At 44.3% G+C, this 23,087-nt stretch overlaps 1 protein-coding gene and 1 long non-coding RNA gene across 5 annotated transcripts in view; one reads left to right on the top strand and one right to left on the bottom strand.

Moving 5' to 3' along the window:
- LOC144987110 (uncharacterized) overlaps positions 1-23,087 on the top strand; it is a 463,057-nt gene that overhangs the window by 306,212 nt on the left and 133,758 nt on the right. For 2 of the 4 annotated variants that reach the window (XR_013650970.1, XR_013650975.1), the window contains exon 1: positions 13,633-14,221. The exons of 1 other annotated variant lie outside the window; for it this stretch is intronic. The gene's annotated coding sequence lies outside the window, so the exon portion shown is untranslated. Of the gene's footprint in view, positions 1-13,602; positions 14,222-23,087 lie in introns of those variants that run through there. One more of the 4 variants, XR_013650974.1, reaches the window with a different exon arrangement.
- LOC144988199 (uncharacterized) lies at positions 18,977-19,815 on the bottom strand. Its single transcript, XR_013652035.1, has 2 exons — positions 19,677-19,815; positions 18,977-19,334 (listed from the first exon to the last, which is right to left on the bottom strand). It is a non-coding gene; the product is annotated as an uncharacterized LOC144988199 (long non-coding RNA).

The raw sequence follows: 23,087 nt of genomic DNA, 5'->3' as shown, positions 1-23,087 counted from the left end.
ATCTGCAGAAGAACTTGGACTGGACTTCTTTGCTGAAGCAGCTGCATGTTGTCCTGAATGTTCCTGAATGTTCTTCTTCTCTGCTTCTGCTGGACTGTTCTGATCTGCTGCTGTTGCTTCACATCTTTGGACTTTTTCTAAACTTTCTGATCTTCTTCAGCTCTGAACTCTTTAGAAGAAGTGAAGGATGAAAAACATGAACTTTGTCTTTAAACTCAACTCTTTGTTCTGGATTCAGTTTGAGACTCTGCGGTTTGTCAAAGACCAGCTGTGCTGCTCTGGTCTTAGCTCTGAAGTCCAACCCGTCCCACCTGACAGAACTGGACCTGAGAGACAACGAACTTCAGTCTTTAGATGTTCAGAAGCTCCGGGATCTGGTGGAGAGTCCAAACTCCAAACTGCAGACTCTGAGGTCAGTAGAGGGTTGGAGTCAGTCCAGCTGCTTCCTGATGTTTGGTCCTAAAGTTAGTCTGAGAGCAAAGATGCAGAGTTTCCTGTGAAGCTGCAGCTTCTCAGTGAAGCTCTGAGGAGAATGATGACAGGCTTCAGGACAACAGTCAGCCAATCAGAGCAGCAGAAACTCCAACAGGTGAAGATGACAGGAAGCTGCTGCTCTGAACAGGACTGAAGCTCCTGCTGCTCTTTCTGCTGCTGTGCTGCATCACTGACTGACAGACCAGGATCAGGAGACACTCCTTCATCTCTGTCTCTACACTTTCTCTCTGCAGGTGGAAGAACTACAGAGTCTGATGTTCCTCCTGGAGGAGCAGAGAGGAGCAGCAGCAGCTGGTCTGCAGAGATGTTGTGACTGGACGGTGTTCCTGGGAGGTGGAGAGCAGAGTGATGGAGGAATCAGAGGAAGTGGAGATGAGTGTCAGAGCTGCAGCAGGAACTGATCTGAGATCAGCTCCACTGTCTCTCTCAGCATCAAGTGGACAGTTATTGTGCCCCAGCTCCCCCGGTGGACTGATGGAGAACTGCACTTCTTCTTCTCATTCTAACTTGGAGTGATGGGAAATCTGCTTCTCGTCTCTCTTGTGTTGCCATAGTAATTGATGTCATTCTTCCTGTCAGCTGACGTCTGTGTTTCTCTGTTCATGAAGCTGTTTGTGTACATTGTGACATTTTCTCCTACTTGTTCTAATAGTTTGATTATTATTTTATGTGTAGTTTGAAACAATCTTTTCTCTGAAAAACAGTTAGAAAAATCCAGTTCCTGCTGCAATTTGGTTGAGCTCTTTTTTTTTTTTTTTTTTTTTTTTTTAACTTGTCCTGTCCAACAGCTGGGCAGACAGATGAGAGCTGAAGGCCTCTTGTGTTGGACATATTTTACTTTTACAACAGGGGTTATGAATCTTCTGACAAACCAGAGGTATGTCTGAATAAAACCCTTTTGTAATCGAGGCCAGACTTTATTCATTTTAATTATTTTTGAAATTCTTTTGTGTTGGACCGGACGGAAAAGGAAAGAAGGGGAGAGAGAGGGATGTTAGAAAGAGGGGGATAGGAGGGTGATCATAGGAGGGAGGGGAGGGGGGTAAAACCATGAAGCATCATAAAGCAACAAGCTACTGGATGTTTATCATTACGGTAAGGTACAGATAGAATACAAATCGCAAAGGGGCGGGGCCTGTCCACACACACACTCAAATGTTATAAACACACCTGTTAGCTGCAAAAATGTCCCCATATCAAAATGTACACAACACAGATAGTGTTCACACATGCATACTTATTCCTACAAGCCAACTAGTGTGAGATATTTCATTCATTCACGCAATTTGATAGTGCAAAGGCGAGCTAACACCTGTGGTCATTTGAGTGTTTATGTGTAATATGAGATTATATGAGGAAGGGGGTAAGTTGGGGACAGCTGGTAGACTGTCCCCCGGTGGTCAAACAGCTGCCCCCCAGCGCCCCCCCCAGCATAGGGGCCAGGTCCACCCAGCCCAGGGGCCCCATCCCCGGAGGCACCGACACCCCAGGCCCAGCACCGGGGCCTGGGCTTGCTCCGGGGGGGGGGGGGCGGCGCTTTCTGGCTCCTTTCTCTCTGTGTGGGGTGGGTGGTGCTGGGCCTGGGGTGTCGGCGCATCGGGGGATGGGGTCTCTGTGCTGGGGTGGCGTGGCCCCTATGCTGGGGGGGGGGGCTGTTTGACCACCGGGGGGACAGTCTACCAGCTGTCCCCAACCTACCCCCTTCCTCATACAACCTCAAATTAGGGTGAAGGGGTGGGGGGTTTAGCCCACGATGCGCCTTGGGGGGGAGCTACTTGGCAGTGGTACCCCTCCCATGGTTGCCGTATGGAGTGGGCCCTCCCTCTTTCGGTTTTATTTGCACCTTAGACATGTAGGGCCCTTGGCAGGGGGGGGGTGCTTGGACATCACTGCCAGCAAGCAGCGGATGTCCTCCTAGCACCCTACCTGCCAATTTTTACAGCACCTTAGACATTTAGGGCCCCTTGGTGGGGAGGGTGAGGGGACATCACTGTGAGTAATCAGGAGATGTCCCCTCAGTGCCCTACCCGCCAATTTTAACTGCACCCCCCTTAGTACACACACCCCTACCCCCTCAAAATATACACTTCAACATAAAACACACACACACCCTCAAAAACACACACACACATTTTGCAAGGAAGGTGGGACCTAGGACCATCTGTCCCCTACCCCTTCCCTGGTGGGGGGTACGGGTCCCTTGGCGACGGCTGCCGTGTCCCCTGGGTGCCGGTCTCCTGGGCCCGGCGGTGCTCTCTCTGCTCGGGGGGGGGGTCACATTACACCTGAGCCGGGGGGTGTCCGTGTCCCTGGGGGTGGGTTCTGGTCCTTGCCCCTGGGCGCTGGGCCCCGCCAAACTTCCAACAGTGGCCGAGCCTGGTCGGGCCATGTTTACAACACCCCTTGTGGGCCCCCTTTTTCCCCGGGGTGCTCCCCTCCGGAGTGGGGGTGGCTGACCCCTGCCTTGCTCCTCCCTGGAGCCACCATGGGCCAGGTGGGTGGCTGCCTGGAGTGCGGAGTGGGTCTCCCTTGGGGGGGTCCTGGCTCGTACCTGGGGTTGGGGGGGGGTGCCCGGATCTCCTGGGTGGTGATGGGGTGCTCGTCTGGGGCTGTGGGTGCCCTTCTCGGGTGGGACCCTGCGTTAGCCTCTTCCGGCACGGCGGGGGGGCTGCTCTCCTGGTTGGGCTGGGGCGCCGGTCTCTTTCCCCTGTGCCTCCCTGCTCTCTGGCTCTGGGGGCCGCGCGGCGGTCCTGCTGGTCCTGGCCTGGGTGGCGGATTTGGTCGCCCGGGGGGCGGTTGTCCTCTGCCTGCTGCCGTGTGGCGTTGGGGGGTTCCGGCTGCCGCTGCTGCTGCGGCGGGGGTGTGGGTGTGGGGGTGGCTCCTTCTGTTCACATTCCACCATCCATTTTAGAAGAACATAAACACTCACATGAGCACAGGTGTTAGCTCACCTTTGCACTAATAGTTTGCATGATTGAATGAATGAAAGATTTCACACTAGTTGGTTTAAAGGCTTAGGTATGCGTTTGTGAACACTATCTGTTTTGTGTACATGTTGACATGTGGACATTTTTGCAGCTAGCAGGTATGTTGATAGCATTTCAGTGTGTGTGTGGACAGGCCCCGCCCTTTTTGTACTACATTTTAACCTTACCGTAATGATAAACAACCAGTAAACCTGTCTGCTCTATGCTGCTTCATGGTCTTACCCCCCCTCTCACTATCACCCCCCCCCCCCCCCTCTAACATCCCTGTCTCTTCTTCCCTTATTTCCTTTTCCGTCTGGTCCAACACTAAAGATTTTCAAACATGATTGAAATTAATAAAGTTTGGCCTCAATTACAAAAGGGGTTTATTCAGACATACCTTTGGTTTGTCTGAAGATTAATAACCCCTGTTGTTAAAGTAAAATATGTCCAACACAAGAGGCCCTCAGCTCTCATCTGTCTGCCCAGCTGTTGGACAGGACAAGTTAAAAAAAAGAAAAGAAGTGCCGACCCCCCCGGAGCAAGCCCAGGCCCCCACCCCCAAGCGCCGGCCCTGGGAGAGCCCGGTCAGGCCTCAACAGGACGGAGGTTGAGCTCTTCAGCATTTAAACCTTCCTCTTCCTAGTTTCTAGAGCAGAAAACTGCTCCGTCTGACCTTTGACCTCCAGAAACTTTGACTCAGAGAAAGAGGTGAAACTGCCCAAAAACGTCACCAACTCTGACTTTGTTGCTGTTCAATGTTCAACACAAAGACCAATGCCGAAGGTCAGCCACAGCCTTGGATTAAGCTCCTCCCACTCACTAAATAACCACCAATGAGGCGTGTTTGTTCTCTGAAAAAATACTTTACTACATGAAATCTAGAATTTAAGATCCAATTCAAAGATGTTGAAATATTCTGTGGGTTTTTTGAAGGTAATTAGTGTGTAGAACTTCATTACCCAGCATGCTAAGGGAGTAGTCACATGTTAGATGACTGTGCAAAGCTGTTTGTGTCCTCAGATCCAGTCAGACATCTTCACTTGCAGCTGCAGACGCACGTTTTGCTCTTGGCTTCAAACGTTGATCGGGAGGAAGAGGAGGAGCTAAAGAGGAGCAGGAATGCTGGGAGTGGGACTGGAATTCAGGCTGAATCCAACATTTAGCGACAAAAATGACGTCTTCCAGAAATAAATCTATGTTTCAGAAACAGGAACATTCTTGAAAGTCTACCCGGCAACAACTGGGGTTTGGATGAGGAGAAGAAGAAATGTTCCCATTTAGAGGAAACCAGTTTCTACTCCATCCAGACTCTCAGCTCCATTTAGCTCCTGGATCTGCTTTGAAAACGGCTTTTCACAATAAAAGCACACATTTTAGGATTATCAGAGGTAAAAAATAACAACTAACTTTGAATTTGTTCTTTTTTTTATTGAAATAAAGCAGAAAACTGCTCTAAAACTCCTTCAATGTCCTTTTTTGATCATTTCCAAACATTATTCTGAGTATTAGAACCATAGAATCATTTAGAATCATCATTTTGTTCATTTTTTGATTCATAAACTAATTTTGGCCACTGCTTAAACTTTGAGCAGGAGCTGAACATTGTTGGTGAAAACAGCTCATTACAAGCGTGGAGATGCAGAAAAGCTCAGATTGGTTCTTCTTGATCAACGATGTCAAATGTTCTGGATCACAAAAATCCCATTCAGTTGATGTAAAAACCCTCATCAGACATGAAAACAACCGCTATTCCTGCTGTTTCTGACTGTTTTCATGGTCTGCAGGTCTGACAGCAACAATCTCAAATGTTGGACTGAACCATTTCATTTTCCTCCTAGAGAAAAGACCACTGAACATTTGTCCCTGGTTCTTGCATCATAATTCAATAAAAACTAGATCTGAAACCAGATTCAAATCTTTTTAGTCTTTGAGTTTCGTGGATTTCAGCTTCATCTGTTCTGGTTCCAGAATTATGACTTTTTTTATCATCAGCTGAGTGAACAGATCAGAGCTGAGGCCCTCTAGTGGTGGACAGATGTTACTGTTCCAACAGGAGGTGGATGACCAGGAGGGGGCAGGACAGGCCTGGGGTCAGGGTGGGGGCCCATCCAGGAATCAGACTCCCCGGGAAAAGGCACTACCACGTGGTTTCATTTCATGAATGATTGCTAAAAATGGACTTTAGGACTTTGCTGAAACAGGAATGACATCAATTCAACGATTTCAGCAAATTCAGCACTTAGGCTCCGCCTCTCCTCTCTGCTGTCTATGATTGTCCACCGCTGAGGGGGGAGGGGGACTTGGGGCCCCCAGCACTTTGGAAATAAAAAATATAAAAAACTGAAATTACATCAAATTGTCCAGTTAAAAGAGTTTTACCCCCCCCCCCCCCCCCCCGTCCTCCTGCAGTAATGGACTATTCTGTCAACAGCAACTTCAAAGCCTCATTTTAAGGTCTTTTCATTGACATTTTTGACAACTGTGGTGCAGTAAAAGATCCAAATCCAAATGGATTTCTTCCCATAATGCATCAGTATCTCTATTTCTTTAGAAGTCTATAGGTGTCTATAGGGAGACAGCCTCCTCTCCTCAGAGGCCTTAAAAGTTGAAGTCAAGTCAACAAACTGGATTAGTTGTGTTAACGTGACCTTTTGTCAGTTCTGGTGTTTGATTCTGACAGAGATTTGAAAGTCACAGAAACTTTTTTTTTAGTTTTGTTCAAACTTCAATTGTGTTCAGCAGGGGCTGTCAATCAAATGAAGCAGCAAATATGATGAAAAGAACTCCCATATTTCTCTGACTAGAGCTAAAGAAGACTATTTCAGAATGAAAAAGTCAAACAGTTGAAGACCAACATTCCTCCATCCATCCATCCATCCATTTTCTGAACCTCTAAGTCTAAGCTGCTTCTGTTTGGTGAAGGTTACTACACACACTCAGACGCACCCACACACACACACACACACACACACACACCTAGGGGCATTCAGAGGAACCATCAGCGTATGAAGCATGTTTTTGGCGTGTGCGAAAAAACACGGGTGGAATGAACAGACAAACTCCACACAGAAAGGTCACAGCTGGGATTTGAACCTTGTCACTGAGAGCGCTAACCACTGCTCCACCGTGCACGGAGTCTGAACCTCATGAAGGCTTGGTGAGGCTTCTTCTTCTGGCCAAACAGTGACGCTTTTCCCGCTTAGCGCCCTCTACTGGTTACAGATTCGAAGCAGATTGAAGTTGTAATGTGAAACAGCTGAAGGTCAAATCTGCTGTGAAGAAGTTTGGTTTAGTCCAGACGTGTTGGACTTCAAACTGTCATTTCCACCAACAACACAACCAAGATCTTGTTCAGCTGGACCACAACAACACATGACAACAACACACATGTCTACATGGAAATGACTGCTCACATCACGTCTGACCTTTGACCTCCCACTGAAAGTGGCCTCTGGCGCCACGGCGACTGAGTGGAGCGGCTCCACGGCTGCTGGTGTTGTTCCAGGTGATGGAGGATGTTTTCCAGGTGTCTGCTCCTGCAGAGGCCTGGATAGATCTGAGCTGATCTGAATGTGCTGACAGGCCTCTGAGGAGAAGAGACTGACAGAGGAACCATGAGCTGAAGGAGGCTAACGGCCCAGGATCCAGAAACAGCTGCAGAGAGACCACCAGCATCAGGATCAGGATTCCAGAGGGCCGGGGCTCAAAGTGGGAAAAGACTTTTTGCTCCTTGAAAGCAGACGACCAGAGATGAAGTCACCTGGAGACAACGACTCCTTTCTGATCCCTGGAGCTGAAAGTCATCCAATTGTCATTTGGATGTCAGCAAACTCTAGTCAACATGAGTTTGTTCACTTGATCCCAGACTTGGAAGAATCAAACACTGGAGGCTCTTGATGTCGATGTGCACAATGTGCTGCAGGCAGAATCAACAGGAATCCAGTTGAATCCAGATGTTGGAAACACAGACGTCCTACAGCAGGGCTGCTCCTTCCTGCTCCTGGAGATCTACCACCTGCCTGTTCTCCAGCTCTCCCTGCACTCCTTCCTGCTGATCACCTGGACCAGGTGTGTTCATCCAGACATCTGATTGAGCCAATCAGCAGCTAGCAGGGCTTGGAGATCTGGAAAACAGGCAGGTTGGTAGATCTCCAGGACCAGGATTGAGCAGCCCTGTCTTCCAGCTTTCATTCCCAGAATGCAACAGTTTGACTGAGAATGAATGTTCTCCTGCTGTTGCTGTGAGGATTCTGCAGGTCCATTCTTCAGTGGTTCTGGTGGTGTTCTGTCTGTCAGTCCCTCCAGGTTCCTGTCAATCATCCACATGTCTTCATCTCTGTTGTCTTCAGTCAGTAGAAGTCTCTGTTTTCAGGTCTACATTGTCAGATCATCAGTTTTTGGTTTCTCCATGGATTTTCTCCTGTTTCTGTTTATTGATCAAATCTTGACGTTTCTGCCTCTGAGCCCAGTTTCTGCATTTTGGCTCCTCCCCTTCCTGACAGCTGGATCCAGTGTGACTCTGGTTCTATGTTGGATTCTCTTCTGCATCTGATCCTCTAAACACAGGAAGTTGTTGTGACTGGAAGGATTTGGATCCAGAAAGATGGAGAACCTGAAGGATCCAGAGTGGAAAGAAGGCTAAACCAATCAGAAAACATTCTGTTCAACAGAAACATTTAGTGTCAGACCCGGAATGAGGAAGCTGTGACCTCACCACAAATACTCTTCCTTTATTTTGAAAATCCCCTGCTGTTTGATTCTGTACTTAGTAGCAGCTTCTTGTCCCTGCAGGATCTGCTCTGTGTTGAATTGAGACGTCTGGCTAAAGTCCAAAGTGACTCCTGGACTCATTTAGAGCGTTTTTCTGAAACCTGAACGTCTGGAGGCTCTGAGTCCGAGCGGAGCTGCAAAGACACGAGCTGCAGCTCAGAAGAAAATGGTTTGATACCAAACTGGGGGGTTGGAGACACTTTTGGATTCATCTGGAAAGCTGCTTCACACCCAACGGGATTCACGCGGTGGGCGTGGCCACTTTCTTTTTTTTTTTTTTTTTTTTTTTTTTTTTTTAACTTGTCCTGTCCAACAGCTGGGCAGACAGACGAAAGCTGAGGGCCAAAGGTGTGTCTGAATAAACCCCTTTTGTAATTGAGGCCAAACTTTATTAATTTCAATCATGTCTGAAAATCTTTGGTGTTGGACCGGACGGAAAAGGAAAGAAGGGAAGAAGAGAGGGATGTTAGAGGGGGGGGGGGGGGGGGTAGGAGGGTGATAATAGGAGGGGAAGGGGGATAAGACCATGAAGCAGCATACAGAAACAAGTTTACTGGTTGTTAACCATTACGGTAAGGTTCAAATGCAGTACAAAAAGGGCGGGGCCTGTCCACACACACACCCAAATGCCACAAACACACCTGCTAGCCGCAAAAATGTCCACCTGTCGACATGTACACAAAACAGATAGTGTTCACACACGCATACCTATGCCTTTAAACCAACTAGTGTGAAATATTTCGGTCATTCAGTCATGCAAGCTATGGCCACTTTCAATGTTAAGTCAATGGTACAGACGCCATCTGAGGTCCTGCGGCGCCATTTGAGCGGTGGGCGGCGTGAAGGTCTGGCAGCAGCGTGACGGTTTGAGTGACAGCGGGTAGAAAACACATCAATCTAGTGAATGGATCCATGGTTCTCCTGAACTTCCATTCATTCTCTTCACCTGCTGGTTCCCTTTGGGGGCAGCGGGGTTTCAGGAAGCGTCCTGCCTGCTGTTGGCCAAAGGCGGCTTCACCCTTCAGTCTGCTGCAGGGCCCATGGAGCTGGAGCATTGATCTGGCTATGCGGCTCCAGGAGGAGAGCTGGCGGCCAGACGGAGAGCTGCTGCTGATGGAAAGACAGCCTGATCATCTCCTGAACTTTAGCTTTCTGGTTTCCATGGAGACCATCAGAAAAAGGTCCCTGATGTGATTCTGGTTTGTAGTTTTCCTCTGGGGTTAACATGGGACAGCTAGCCTTCAAAGTCGCTCAGAGACGGAAAGACGGCGGAAGCGTCCGTCTTTCAGACTCATCAGGAGAGAAGATCACTGAACGGAGAGAATCTGAAGGATCCAGACATGGAGACGTGATTCCCCATGATTCTGGAGAACTCTTCATCATCCAGAAACCTGACCTCTCAGCATCATCCATGTCTTCATGCAGTGGAAATGACAGAAACACAGACACCGCTCCATGTCGCCATCAGGCTGAAAACATTAGCTGGAAGCTCCGCCCACAGGCGGCGTCCAGCTCAGGAACATATTTGTGGACAGACGGCGAGCAGAGAATAATCCACACGGTGAAAGAGAGGCGGTCAGTGTGGATGCCGCTGAACAGAAATGTATTAATGTTCATTCAAAACAAAGAGGACACTTTTGAATAGGAGGCAGAAAGGGCAGGTGTTCAAACCCCCCTAGGGTCCTGTGTGTGCACGTCTGACCAGCATCAACCTGTTATTTCTGTTGGTTCTGATCCATAAAGGTTTTTAATAACCATTTATTTGTCATTAGTGTTCAGAGTTCATATAGTTTTGCATTTTTCAAGAGGTTTTCTGAACTTTTTGAGCTTTTCCAGTCTGGTTCTACTGGTTTTATTGGAGTTTCTACTGTTTTTATTGTTGCTCCACGTGACCCAAAGGTCTCTGCTCGTCCCTGCTGTGCAGCTCTGTCCTTCCCCTCTGTCATGTGTTCATCCGTCCACATGAGGGCGCCGTCTAGGTCATGCCTGGTGAGCTGGAAGCCAAGAAAAGGAGGGAAAAATGGAGAAAATGAAAGACCTGAGGAAAGCTGCAGTTCAGCCTTCAGGAAGAAAAGTTTAGACCAATAATTATAGAAATAAAAGATAAAAAACGTTTTTTATAAATCTGAAAGTCACCAAAGTGTTTAACAAACTTTTTTCTAAAGTGAAAAGGTCAAATGTTTGTGTGTTGGAAGTCCCAACCTGACAGATGAGCAGAATAATAAGGCAGGCAAAGCCGTAACACTGCCCCCTGGTGGACAGGAACTCAGCAGTGCAGCTTCAGGATGGAGTGGCTTCCAACAGATCAGATCAACGTTCTGCTCTCTGCTAAAGAGGCAGAACGTCTCCTTCTAAGAAGAATCCAGAGTTCCTGATCACAAACATCAACTGAAGCCCAAATCAGAGCTGATCAGACTGCATGGAGCCCAAGCTCCAGAAAAGAGGAGAGAAGAAGAAGTCGTCCACATGAAGCTTCAGCTTAGAGGAAAAGAGGAGCTGCTGAACTAAAGTACTCGAGTACTGAGGAAGACTTTCAACCTCTGATGGATTCTGTAGAACATTTGGAACTAGAATGTAGAAAGTGCTTCAGTTCCATCAGCTGTCAGTCTGCAGCAGCTTCATCTGCTGCCTCCATCCTCTCTCTGTGAGTCTCTGCAGAGTTTTTCTGCAGCTGCTGTTTTTTCTGCAGCAGCAGCAGCATCAGAGCCAGAGAGCCAAAGAAAGTGGAAAGTCTGAGAAGGAAGCAGCTCTGAAGCTCTGCAGCTGACGGTGCAGCTTCAGGACTCATGAGGAGGAGCACACTGCACGGCTCTGATGCTGCTGAACGTCTGACTGAGATGATCCACATTCAGAAGAGAGTTTCAGAGTGAAAGACGTGTGGAAGAAGAGAATCCTGAAGGTTTCTGTGCAGACATGAACTCAGTCAGAGAGCGTCTGAATGTTGGAGGATCCAGAAGAAACCAGGAGCACGGGACAGGAGTCAACTTCGAGATCTGATGATGCTGTTTTGGCTGCAATTGAAAGGCTAACGTCCAAAATAGAAGATTTTGGAAGTCAGCTGCGTGAAAACACAATAATGGTGGCAAACATCTCCCGGCTCATTGAGATGAACGCAGCTGAAATAAAAGACTGCAAAACAAAGATCGCAACGATGGAAAGAGAAATCCCGAAGATTGTGAAGGAGAACCAAGAACTGAAGGAAAAAGTTGCTGATCTAGAAAGATACAAACGAAGATGGAACTTGAAAATTCAGGGACTGAAAGAAAAAGATAAGGAGAACATCAGGGAACATGTGGTTGGAATCCTGGACACGACGGTGGACACGGTTCATCGACTGGGGAGGAGGGAGGAAGGAAGACATCGCCAGGTGATCCTGCAGTTGGTCACGAGGCGCCATAGAGACGCTTTCTGGAACATCACCAAGAACTGCCAGACCTGCAAAGACCTGGGGATCCGCTTCAAGGAGGACTTCAGTAAAGCAGACCAAGAAGCTGGAGCGGCCGTCTGGCCCAAGATGGAGCGGGCCCAAGCAGAAGGGAAGAACGTCTATTACAGGGGCCATGTGGGATACATCAACGGGACTAGAGTCACTGTGGAGTGAAATATTAACAAGGAGGTGACCTACCTATTTTGGGTTGTTGAGTTCATAGTTTTTATTTTGAATTTTTTTTTTTACTTTAGTCATTCTAAGGTTAAACATTTAAGTCACTTTGATTACATAATAGAACAAATCTAAATCTAAGTCAAGTATATTTTTTCTTTTTTTTGCATTTTACCTTTTATTACCTTTTATTTTCCTATGATGTGAAAGATCCTAATCACTATGGTTCTTTAATTTGTAGTAACACTTTATATTGTTTTCCAGTTAAATATTTTAGTAAAAATCATCATCTAATGGTAAAATTCTCAGTTTCATATTTACTAAATAGATAGGGGCACAGCTAAACTCTAATTTAAGACACCAGCTTTTTTAATCCTAAATTTTCTCTTTTTTGTTCACATGTTTTCCGTGTTTCATTTATGTTTTTATGTTATGTGTGGTCTTTTATTTCACAAAATACTAGGGGTATTTGGGATTCTGTTAAACAAAAATCCCTTTTTGTTGTTATTCCATACATTTCATAGAGAGATCAGTTTATATTCTAAATCTCTGAAATTAATAATAAACAAAAATTTAATAAAACTGTCTATTTTCAATGAAGACTATATGTTGTATGACGATCCATAGTATTGTAAACTACAATTTTAATGCTGTTTGTTATTTTTTTTGTTTGCGTTTTATTCTTTTTTTTATTTCTTTGTTGTAGTTATGTGTATGTGTTTGTTTGAAGTTCAATAAAATAAAATAAAAATACCTGCAAAGGTTCAAAAAGGATGTTGATGTAACCTGCTCGTTTTGTCAAGAACACCCTGAAGATGCTGTACATTTTTTTTGGTCATGTCCCTTTTCCACCACTCTCTGGTCTAAAGTTTGTAATTTCATTTCCACCCACATTGACCCAGACTTTCGCCTGTACTTACAAAATATTATGTTTGGCCTCACCCACTGTCCATCTGATAAAAAAGAACAGTTGTACGTCATTAACCTTTTATTGTTTTTATGCAAATGGCACATTTGAAAAATCCAAAGTCACAAATGATACCTCTCATTTTTCCGTCTTTATCAATTAGTCCAAGCAATACCTAAACACAATAAGAAAATCTGATAATAAGAAAGCTATTAAAACATTTGATCTGTGTGTCAGTTTCAATGTTGTTGGAGCCATTTGGCTGAATTTAGGTTATTTATTAGATTTTATGCATGCATGTGCCTGTCATTCCTTGGCCATGCAGCTGTTCCGGCTTCCTATTGGTTAGGTGCATTTTGGGAGCCGCCGTGTCTTTAATTGGCATTGGCTTTTGGATTTTGAACTTGAGAAGCACGGCAGCACATTAATCTTAGACCGTGCTTAAACTGTGTTTAGAACATGTTATTTTTATAGCAGAGACGTATTCATGGCTTTAAAGAGTATTTTTGTGGTTTGTACTTTATATTTTTACTGTTCAAGAAAGTGCAAGAAAAGAAATGGCATAAATGAAGAACAACGACCTTTTTTTCTGAAATACGCGTAAAGACGGTTCCTGCTCCCCAAGATATCTGAATGTAACTGCAACGGCAGTTACAAACGTCTTTGTGTAAAATGTAAAAATAACCCCCTGGCTGGTTTTTTCCTTGTTGCTGTTTTACATCGTTGTGTATTGAATTGTCACGTTCAATAAAGTTTTTAAAAAAATCTGGCTGCAGACGAAAAAATGGCGCCCCAAAATCATTAGCCGGAACCGGAAGTTTACTTCCCATTCCTTTCTTCTCCATTTTTGTTGAAAAATACTCTTTTTTTCTGGCAGACTGGTCACACCGAAATATTGATAATTAAATTGCCAGTTTTTCCTTTATCTGCCAGTAAAGTTAAAATAGGCCGTTTTTTGCAACCATCGACAGACGACACTCCAGACCAGCTGGTGGCGCTAAAGCACCATGACGCTGTTAGCCAATCAAAGAAGAAGAACACCATGAGGCGCTGGCACTGTTAGCTTGTTGGCAGGCTAGCAGCGTTAGCTTGTGTTGAGAGGTCGGTGGTGTTTTGTTGGGACGTTTGTGAGGTTTTTGGACAGAAAGGACGATACGTGGTTCGTGTGGGAACTCTCAGCATTTTCCAAAGTGTCGTAAATGAGTGAAGAAGTGTTGAACGGAAAGACAACGTGGATTGCTGTGATTGTGAGACTAGCAGATGATCGATCGGAGCTGCAGTGAAGAGGACGGCGGTGTTTGTGGGAGTTGGAGCTGAAGATCGGAGCAGGAACCATGTCTTCAGAACCTCAGGAAGGTTCTGTCAGAGAACAACTTTCTGCTGCTGAAGGAACCATCGTCCAGAACGAGGAGGAGCTCTGTCGTCAGCGCAGACTGCTGGATAGCAGCTGGAACCCGCAGCTTCAACTCAACATAGTTGGTACGTTCACTGCTGCATCCACCTGCAGACAAATAGATCCATGATGAACGTCTATAAAATAGTATAAAATAGTGAAATAGAAGGATTTTCAATCGCATTTTACGCACTGAGTGAGTGAGTCCACTTCAGACCAGGTCCTGTAAAAAACCGCTGTGTAAAATAGTATCATTTTATGCAATTTAAGGATTACCAAAACAGGAACTTTAAAGTAAATCAGAGAACAAACCAAGAAAAAATTGAACAAAAAACCAAAACTTAAGTCAGGGCCTCATCCTAACCTTGACCATAACGTGTCCAATCTGACATCTGTCTCCCAGTTACTTTTGTATGTTGAGATTTTGATGTCGCCTCATCTAGCCTTTTTGGATTCCTGTAGTCCATTGTAAAAGTGCCAACTTTTGTCTGGGCAGAGTCTGTGGAATGCAACAGAATGATTTTGCGCACCCAGATATGTTAGGGCCACCGGCTCGTACCTGTGTGAACAAATACAATAGAACAATCCAGTATATAAAATTAAAAATGTTAAGGAATTAAAAAATAAATTTCCCCCCAAATTTCAGGAACAGGACCTGGTCTGAGGTGGACTCAGTGCAGGGCTCCAGACTGCGAACAAATGGTGGCATTTTGCGACCAAAATTTGAGAGTGTGGAGGAAGGTTACGGTTATGGTTAGACTGGCGGCGGCGTACCCAACCAAACAGTTCTCTTGCACGGTTGTCACTGCAGCACACCGCTCCCCCTAGAGATGGGTCGCTGAGGAGAATAAATGTCCCACACCTACATGCGTGACAGCTAACGTAGCTTGAACTTTAAATACGTGCGAGAAACAACAAGATTTAGTCTGAAACGACGCGCTGAAAATACACGGGGAAAATCCAACAATAGATGTGAATCAGGGCCTTGCCTGGATCGTTGGGGACCGGGGGGGGGGGGGGGGGGGGGGCAGGAACTGAAGGACAACAGCAAGTTGGGGTTGTACTTTAACATTCAATTTAGTTTTAGTATGCCTCTAACTGTGGCATACAGTCAAAGGTTTGACATGACCGATCCTGACACTGTGGTAAAAAATCGACTTTGTTTAATCCATTAAAGTCATGAATAGAGCTGTAAACCCCACTAGCATTGAGCTAGCTAGCATGCTAACACAGAGCTAGCTAGCATGCTAACACAGGAGAACAATGGTGGTAGTTTTTCATGCCATCACCATCTAACTTTCTAACATCTTTTTTAACTAGCAGCTACTGGTGGAGCTCCTCATCTCACTGTGCTGGCGTCCTTTGGTTACATAAAGTACAAGTTTGATCGTTTAATATAGTAAAAGATACGAAAAACAGGAAAAACTTACCGGCACATTCTAAACTGGTCTGTTGACATAAGTCTCGGTAGGGATGGGTACCGTGCCCCGGTATTGAAGCAACCCTGGGGCCACGTTCTTCAAGACTGCAGTATCGTTAAGATCTGACCTGAACGGTTCTGCTATCGGTACTGGAGAAGTTACTTTTTCTTTTTTGTGTGTCCCACAAGATATGAGCGTTATCTGCCATATTTAACTCACCAAGTCAGTCAACTTTCCGTTAATTAATTATAATATTAATTTCTGTATTCTCGTTGAAGCGGAGAGCTCTGTCTGTCTATTTGTGTGCAAGGGGGGTGGGGCTGTTGTTCAGACAGCACGCGCTGCGTGCGCACACTCAGTCAGTGGCGATCTCGTAGGGGACACGTGAGCGCCCTAGACTAAGAACAACTGTTTCTGCGTAAAATGAATGAAGTTTGCATCAACGAGCCCCTACCCTCCTGTCACCTTACTGCTACGATGACCATATGTTGCGCTGTTTTGTGTAGAACACGATGGAGCGGCGTGTTCTACACAAAACAAACAAGTAGAGAGGCGGGGCTTAGATTCACCGCTTATGATTCCAGACCCGTGAGACACTATCAGCTGCTTCCTAATACTTAATAATAATAAATGACTAATGATAGTTGTCATTCATAAAAATAATATACTTTATTGGGTTTACTGGATTTAAACAAAAATAAATAAATAGAAAGGAGTCTACATCAAAGTGAATTTGTTTCCATCATCTCACTCGATCCTAACTCTGGTGTTTTTACAGATAGAAAATCCTATTCAAGGTTGTGGAAAATGGACAAAAGATCAAAGGAAACATCACGCTCATAAAGAATAAAAATAATTAGATTAAATAATTAAAATGAATATCCTGTCTGGAACATTCTCATGTTTAAAGTTAAAAAACAGTGTTGTTGCATAATGAGGAAATAAAACACTTTATGTTCTTAATTTGTTATTTATTTGCTTATTTTTCGTCCTCAAAAAGTATCGATAAGAGTACCGTTAAAATACCGGATCGATAAGCAGTATCAATAAGAGTAGTAGTACCATTAAAATTTTAACAATACCCATCCCTAAGTCTCGGTGTTATTCGGTAGCCAATGAGCTTCTGGTTGTGGGGATGTCCCGCCTCCCCTTGACCGACATGACACTGTTTTTACGTTTCGACAGGTATTAGAATCAAAACCGCAAAAAATAAAAGCGCAACTCAAAAAATAAAAGCGCAACTCAAAAAGACAATTTCAGAATGGCGAGAAAACAAATCGGGAACTGAGAAATATGATTGTGCTCTGGGTTATAACTTTTGGTCTCAAATTATAGGTTTTGGTTCTCAATTTATGCATTTTGATTGTCAGATTTGAGGTTTTGATGCACAATTCTTTAGACCCTATATTGACACCATAGCGTTGCGTCCATCTGGGTGATCTCAAACATGCTTCTTGTGCATCTTGGCTGCACCTATTTGGTGTCGCCAACATGCATTTCCATCCCCTAGTGTTTACATACATTTAAGTATTGTTTTTAACTGTGAAATGACCAAAAGGTTACTACGGTAATCAATTTGTTACTAATCACTTTTTTATTCTGAATGTATGGTATTTTGTTTACTATTTGTACTGTCAGGACAGTGATGGTGCTGTCAGTTTACCTTCTTGTTGCATCTTCAAAAGTGCAGGATAAAATGTGACACTGAATTTGGAACAGCACATTGTAATTTCTGCATCTATTATTATAGTATTTATTAGTAATGCAGTGAAAATTAGTAGATTTGGTTTGCATGTTGATTTACGGTATGCGCCCCTAAATTTTCTGGTTGTGCCCCTAAAATTTTCAGTTGGGAGCCACTGTGCTCCTAGTGAAAAAAGTTAGTCTGGAGCCCTATGTAGAATGTAATAAAAATCAACCTATTTTACATTTTCACAAATCAGAAACTGGGTTTAATGTGTTCTTTAGTATCTAGATTATAATTTAATCTAGGTATTAGCTAGGCCTGCAGAATATACCGCAAATTTATCGTTATCGCAACATCAAGCTGTACAATATGCATACCGCAAAAGATGGCAAAAATCACAATAAATGGTTACCTTAAATGTGCTAAAACAAACTCATGCCAGCTTGTAATATTGAACAAATGAAATAAATCCCTTTATGCATTTAACCAATCAGAAGGACCCGTTTACGTTGTTGATCAATCAGATGAGCCCTTTTATGTTTCATGTTTGCCTCCTACGTCAACAAGGGTCATTTGGAGTATAATTTTTAAACTGTTGCAGTGAAATGGAAATTATGTTTTTGGTTGTTTTGCTATTTGTTTATATACCGCAAATTATATCGTTATCGCAATATTAATCACCAATATCGCATATCGCGAGTTTTCCTCATATCGTGCAGCCGTAGTATGAGCAGTCCAGGTCCAGCAGGTTTTGAACAGATACAGTTTTGAAGTGGACTCAGTGCCTAAAAATATACCCATTTCACATTTTCACAAATCAGAGGAAGGTTTCGCAAATCAGAAACTGTGTTTAACTGTGTTCTTTAGTATCTAGTGCATAATTTAATCCAGGTTTGAGCCCGTCCAGGTCCAGCGGTTTTTGAGCAGGACCCGGTTTTAGGTGATCTTAGTGCGACAAATGCAGCGGAATGTTCCTTTAGTGCCCTTACCAATCGGAAGCTGTGAATCAGAAGCCAACTTCAGCGTCGTGCAGCTGGATTATAGCTCCAATGTTGCTGCTGTTTTAGTTTCACCGTTAAAATGAGGCTTGGGAGCAGTGTTGCCAGATAGTGGGACAGTTTTCCAGCCATAAGTAATCTGAACACCGAGCGACAGACCACAAAACAAGCCCAACTTCAATGAACGAACCACCATTCGTGTTTTAATGTTTTTTTTTTTTAATATTATTTGTGTTAACGCGTTTAAAGTAACAGTCCTAACATCTTATGGTGTTTCAACAAGTAGCGGTTCTACACTAACTTACTCCCCGCGTGAGTACCACTCCCCCCAACATGCACACACATACACACAATTTGACAACATCCTTTTTTTTTTTTTTTTTTTTAACTTGTCCTGTCCAACAGCTGGGCAGACAGACGAGAGCTGAGGGCCTCTTGGGTTGGACATATTTTGCTTTAACAAGAGGGGTTATTAATCTTCTGACAAACCAAAGGTATGTCTGAATAAACCCCTTTTGTAATTGAGGCCAAACTTTATTAATTTCAATCATGTCTGAAAATCTTTGGTGTTGGACCGGACGGAGAAGGATAGAAGGGAAGAAGAGTAGCCCAAATGGATATACTCATTGGGATCTTTACGATATTTGAGTTTAGGCTAGTGTCAGATGATCTATGGTTTCGTCTCAGGGAGGGAGGTGAAAGGCCCAACCAACACACAAAGACAAAGATAACGGCTATGGTGCAAAAAGTGAATTTTTTTATAATTAACCCCAAAAGACATATACAATATTTACACAAAATGTTCACAATGTTTCTTGTTAAACAAACAGTTCATGCGTTCCAAGAGAGCTGGTTGCTGTAATTCCAGAATTCAATCCAGGTTTTATGGTCCAAGAAGAATCAGAACAGTTCCACTGGGCCTTTTGTGAAGGCAAGGTGTGGTGTTACATAGGGAGAGGACAGGGCTACTGGGCCTCTTACCACACAGGTTCTAGGCGATTTCAGGCAGCTCACCATCCAAAGGACTCTCATAGAAATGGAGATAGAAATGGAAATGGAATGGAGATGGAATGGAGATGGAATGGAACCTGGCCTGTATGGGACAGGACCAACATAAACATATGTCAAGTTCACATGAGTAGATTCAAACATTCAATTGTCCGGTTTCGATAATTCAAGTACATGTACAATTTAAATAAACAATTCAGCAGAGTACTCTTAAGTTAAAAAATGATCAAATAAATACTGCACCATAACATTAAATGCAATCCATTTGTCATCAGGATAATGTTTAAACATTTCGATATAAAATGCAGAGTTTACAAAATAAGTCTTGGCACAAATAAATACAAAACAATTTGAGTTTAGTTTTGTTATCTCAGAGGCTAGCGCTAGCATGCTAGCTCCGAAAAATATAAACAAGGCTTGAACTTACCAGGTCCCTCTTAGATTGAACAAATCGCAGTAGCACAATATCTGGACACACAGATAGACGTTCCTAGAAGTTGAAGCCATATCAGTCTTAATAGTAGAAAGTCGAAATACAGTTAGGAATGGCGTAAATGGCGTACCTGTAGCAGTAGCTCCAACTAGCTTCCTGCAACAGTCTGTACTACGCCATTTTTAAAGAGACACTAAGGTCACGTGGGAATTCCCGGAACCGCGCAAGTCTCGCGATAGTTCGTAAGCAGCCGGACAGAACGGAGAGAGAGAGCAGAACGAAAAACGGCTGAAAATCACCCGGGTTACAAAGCCCAACTTCAATGAACGAACCACCATTCGTGTTTTAATGTTTTTTTTTTTTTAATATTATTTGTGTTAACGCGTTTAAAGTAACAGTCCTAACATCTTATGGTGTTTCAACAAGTAGCGGTTCTACACTAACTTACTCCCCGCGTGAGTACCACTCCCCCCAACATGCACACACATACACACAATTTGACAACATCCTTTTTTTTTTTTTTTTTTTTTTTAACTTGTCCTGTCCAACAGCTGGGCAGACAGACGAGAGCTGAGGGCCTCTTGGGTTGGACATATTTTGCTTTAACAAGAGGGGTTATTAATCTTCTGACAAACCAAAGGTATGTCTGAATAAACCCCTTTTGTAATTGAGGCCAAACTTTATTAATTTCAATCATGTCTGAAAATCTTTGGTGTTGGACCGGACGGAGAAGGATAGAAGGGAAGAAGAGGGAGGGATGTCAGGGGGGGGGGGGGGGGGGGGGTGATAGTGAGAGGGGGGGGGGTAAGACCATGAAGCAGCATAGAGCAGACAGGTTTACTGGTTGTTTATCATTACGGTACGGTTCAAATGTAGTACAAAACAACATCTTTTTCAACTCCTTTTGTGTTGCTTGTCTTTATTTCCCCATTTTACACAAAAATGCATGAATCTTCTAGACTCGTATTACAGGGGGGTCAAACTCAGTGAGACAGGGGGCCTGAATCCAAAACATGCTTTAAGGCCCTTACACACCGGGACGGATTTCGCGCGTGATATTCACCGACGTTTAATGCCTCTTCACTAAACAAAGGGCACCAATGTGAGTGTGCACACCGACGCGAAAAAACGCCACGCGTCAAAGCGTCACTTTTTAAAAAATGCATCGGGTTTATTTTTTTGGTTTGACGTGCCGTGTCGAACTATATGACCAACGAGAACGGCCCTTTTGCACACGTGTCTGGAGTTTCTGAAGTTACAGTAAAACACAACTTGGGGGCGTTCAAACATCAAACTGCCTTTCTGAGCACACATATCAGCTAAAGAAGATAGACGCCAAGTAGCGTCTACACTGCCGCGAAGAAATAATGATGGACATTCTAAAACAAGGCACCAGTTGGAGCTACTGGTGCTTGAAATATTCATGTTTTCTTTGTTTGATTCTGACAAGCCAGGGCTCCAGACTAACTTTTTTCACTAGGAGCACAGTGGCTCCCAACTGAAAATTTTAGGGGCACAGCCAGAAAATTTAGGGGCGCATACCGTACACCAACATGCTAACCAAATCTACTAATTTCCACTGTATTACTAATAAATACTTTAATAATAGATGCAAAAATTACAATGTGCTGTTTCAAATTCAGTGTCACATTTTAATCTGCACTTTTGAAAATGCACCAAGGTAAACTGACAAAAGCATCGCTGTCACGACAATACAAATAAGTAAAGAAAACGGAATAGAAATGTATGTTGGTGACACCAAAAGCGTGTTTGAGATCACCCAGGTGGACTCAATGCTGCAAAGATCACCTGGTGTGTGACGTATATTTTTGTTTTTGCTCCAACATCACCTGTCAATCAAAACAAAAATATCACGAGAAAGGGGTGGGAGCAAGGCCCCAACCTGAGCGAACACAGCTGGAAATTTAGTACTGCACTGACTGAAAGCTGCCCTAAGGACTACAAAACAAATGCATTATGGGACATGTGTCCTGATGGTTTTTGTAGTTCAGTGATCAATCATAATAACTTAAAATACCAACTGATTAAAACAAGGCTACATACATTACAAAACATTCAAATAAGCATAAAATATATAATAACACAGATCATACTGAGGGAGAGAGGATTATTAAAACTAAATTGAATGTTGAGGACAACTCCAACTTCCTGTTGTCCTTCATTCGCCTGCACCCCCCCCCCCCCTGCCCCGTCTCCCCAACGATCCAGGCGAGGTGCTGGACCATCTACACGTCTACCGTTGCATTTTCCCCAACGTGTCTTCAGTGTCTAAGACTAAATCTTGTCACTCGCACATATTTAAAGTTCAAGCCCCGTTAGCTGTCACGCATGTACGTGTGGGACATTTTTTTTCTCCTCAGCTGACCCGACTCCCGAGGGAGCGGTGAGCTGCCCTAACAGCCATGCATAAACCGTTTGTGGTCGGGGGTGACACGCCGCCGTGCGCTTGACCAAAACCCTAAACCTTTCTCCGGGTCTGTGCGACCCAGAGAAAAGTTCAGCACAGACTGCATGTATATATAAAATTACGAGCGAATAAATATGTTCTAAAGGAAAGTAAGGAACTCCTTCATGTGGTCCGGGGAGGGGGCGGTCAGGTGTCCTGCTTTCAAGCCCTGTCATTGTCACGCCCCCAAGAGTCATTTACCCCACTGTGATTGGTTGGTCAGCTCCGCGCACAAAAATGAAAAAGTGTCATTCATACAAACTGGCGGACCGCATCAAAATTAAACTTTCATATTAAGGCGGGGGCCGCAAAATATTATCTCGGGGGCCGCGAGTTTGAGACCCCTGCTGTACACTCTGGCACTGGTACACTAGCCGCAGGTCGGAACAATGAATCAATAGTTCGCTTACCCATAGGTCAGACGCACATATCAGGTTGTGATGATATTTGTCTCCGCTTCCTTCCCACAGATGTTTACGCGCGCGCAAATATCTCTTGGCCCCTCCCCCTAGGCATCACGCGAATGTGTGCTCGCATTTCATGAGTATGTGCTCGAGTGTGTGTGTCTGCCTGCGTGCGTGTGGGCTCGCGTCTCATTGATTATTTCATTGATCATTGACGTGCCCCTTCCACGTTTAATGTATAAAAAATACGGAGGGTTGGGGAGGCAAATTTACTGGTAGCACATGTGCGACTGGATGTAAAATTTAGTCGCACACTCTCAAATTTTGGTCGCAAAATGCGACCAATTGGTCGCAGTCTGGAGCCCTGCAAGCGCATAAATACTTGCTCTCTTCTTCTGATTGAAAAGCGACTTTAATCCATTATTTAATCCGACTTTAATTACCCCAAAAATACAAACCGCTGGACCTGGACTGCTCAAACCTGGATTCCTTGATCTTAATGCGAAAAATGCAGTGGAATGTTCCTTTAGTGCC

The sequence above is a fragment of the Oryzias latipes genome, chromosome 2, assembly GCF_053564925.1.
Source record: "Oryzias latipes strain Hd-rR chromosome 2, Olatipes_Hd-rR_3.1".
NCBI lineage: Eukaryota > Metazoa > Chordata > Actinopteri > Beloniformes > Adrianichthyidae > Oryzias > Oryzias latipes.
Note: the sequence above shows the minus strand (reverse complement) of the source record. Positions and strands in the feature narration are given on the sequence as shown.